Genomic DNA, 2,471 nt, shown 5'->3' with positions numbered 1-2,471 from the left:
AATACAATCATATCAAGCTTCAGTAAAAATTAATTGGTGGTGCTTTTTTGTTGTTGTTTTTTCTTTCATTTTTTGGTACCTGGTGTGGAAATATGTTGGTGGACCTGCAAAGGCAATTTTCAGCAGAACAGAGCTCAGTGGACATCTGCTTTAGTGACACACATAACTTGAACAATGGCGCTCTCTTTTGTTTGTGATATGTAAGTGCAATTTTTATTTTTACTTTATTTTTTATTTATTGAACGTTCAAGTCAAGTCATGTTGATTTGTACAGTCATAGAAATATCTTAGTGTTGTGTAAACCTTACAAGAAACCAAAATGCCAACAAAGAAAAAGTAAAACAAAAAAACACTAAAATAAAACATGGCAGAGGGAGAAACAGAAAGTTACATAAAAATGCCAAAATATTGGCGAATGTTATTTGTTTTATTGGCCCCATGGTTCTGGGAAAGCTTTATGGATATCATGTATTGTTTCGCATCACATTAGAAGGCAATGAAAGGACATTTTCTACTAGTGAATTTGCTTTTGAGAATGTAGAATATTGCAATGTATAATTATTCCAAGCTTTAAACCGACAAAAATAAACCCAGTGCACATTCATTTAACTACATTGTATCGAAATTGATAGCCAACAAACGTCTCTTAAAATAGATGAGATGTGAAGCCAACAAGGCAATATTTTATGACTTCGCCAAAAACTGTCTTTTGACACGTCTCAGAAGCATTTGTACACATTTAGAATTTAAAATGGGGTATCATGAACCTAAATCTGCTTTTTGGGTTAGCCTAACTATTACATACACTTCTACTCAGTGCGAACTCTGCAGTCGCTTAAACAGTGACTGCAGCCTTCAACCAGGAGATGTCATCAGGTGGTGTCCAACTGTCACTGGGCGTTTAGACCCTAAACCACAACGCCCTCGAGTTGGAGGGTCGGTGTTGTCAAATAAATAAATAAATAAATAAATAAATAAAAAATCTCATCTCGTTTCATTATCTGCACCGCTTATCCTTATTAGGGTTGCGGGGGGGCTGGAGCCCATCCCAGCCATCTCCGGGCAGTGGGCAGGGGACACCCTGAACTGGTTGCCAGCCAATCGCAGCTGCAAATCACATTAGTTCTCGCAGCTTGCTGCGTTCTTCATCGACGCACGAGCCGAGTGATCCACCGCTAAGAGTCGTACAGCTGGGCGATTTTACGTCCGCCCGGGACGATCGGAGACAAATTCGCGACAGGGTTTTTATTTGCGCCGCACCGCGGGTGCCATTCGGTCGCTCCTGCGAGCGAGCCCCTAACCCGCGGCAAGGGTACTGTTGGGCGCGATACGCACGACACCGACACAGTTACGGGGGTCCCGATCACGCCCGCCGCCTTTTCTCGCGTCGTGCCGTGTGTTCCGCCGAAAAAACCCGCAAAAAGTGAAAATCTGCAAAGCCCCTTCAAAAAAAAATATATATATCCTCCCACATTCCAAAAACATGCATTTCAGGTGGATTGGCCGGTCCAAATTGTCCCTAGGTGTGAATGAGCGAATGAGTTGTCTGTCCCTGTGTGCCCTGTGATTGGCTGGCAACCAGTTCAGGGTGTCCCCTGCCCACTGCCCGGAGATGGCTGGGATGGGCTCCAGCCCCCCCCCCCCCCCCCCCCCCCGCGACCCTAATGAGGATAAGCGGTACGGCTAATGAGATGAGATATATAAATATATATATATATATATATATATATATATATATATATATATATATATATATATATATATATATTGATTTTCCTTCACTAAGATTTATCACATGTAGTGTTTATCAGCTTTAAATGTGTAAAGAAAGAAAAGAAAGAAAAACAATTGAATTCATTTTCGAGACAGTTTAACTCGATGAAACTCATGCAGACTGGAAAGTGACAATTACTGTATACCGTACAAAGATTAACCTAATGATGATTTAAAAGTTTTCCTACTTTTTTTTTTTTAAGTGTTTACTAGACAATTGGCACTTCGCTGTTAGATTTCATATTTTAAAACGTCTTTAACCTTCAGCTAAGAAACACAGGTGCTTTATTTGTTTATTTTAATTTTTTTAGTTCTCAGAATGCCTGAGACAGTGCACCCGTGACTTTTTTTTAGGCCAAATAACTTCAGGTCAGATTTCCTCAATGTTCTCTGGTTGATTAATGGTAGTATGCAAATGCAGCTTTCGTGGGAGCTTTGCAAATTGGTTTGGCAGTATTCAGCGGACATATAAAAAACTGCAAGTTATTGTTTGAGACGAAGCATCTAAATTTTTCTCTCTTGCTTCTTTCGGCATTGTCACGCAGACCACATAAAATTATGTAGTCAAACGAACTTCTGCCCGACAGGACGTGGGTTCTGTCCTGTTTTCCTGACAAACGAACTTCTGCCCCACAAGACGTGGGTTCTGTCCTGTTTTTTTGACAAACAAACTTCTGCCCCATAAGACGTGGGTTCTG

The 2,471-nt window shown here is 40.9% G+C and overlaps 1 pseudogene; it reads right to left on the bottom strand.

The window, feature by feature from the left end:
• Positions 1 to 1,038: 1,038 nt before the first annotated feature.
• LOC148363266 (5.8S ribosomal RNA) lies at positions 1,039 to 1,184 on the bottom strand (annotated as a pseudogene).
• Between the last annotated feature and the right edge of the window lie 1,287 nt (positions 1,185 to 2,471).

This window comes from Urocampus carinirostris, chromosome 7 (genome assembly GCF_059441175.1).
Source record: "Urocampus carinirostris isolate Australia breed hairy pipefish chromosome 7, RoL_Ucar_1.0, whole genome shotgun sequence".
Classification (NCBI taxonomy): domain Eukaryota; kingdom Metazoa; phylum Chordata; class Actinopteri; order Syngnathiformes; family Syngnathidae; genus Urocampus; species Urocampus carinirostris.
This window is presented reverse-complemented; position numbering and strand designations above follow the sequence as displayed.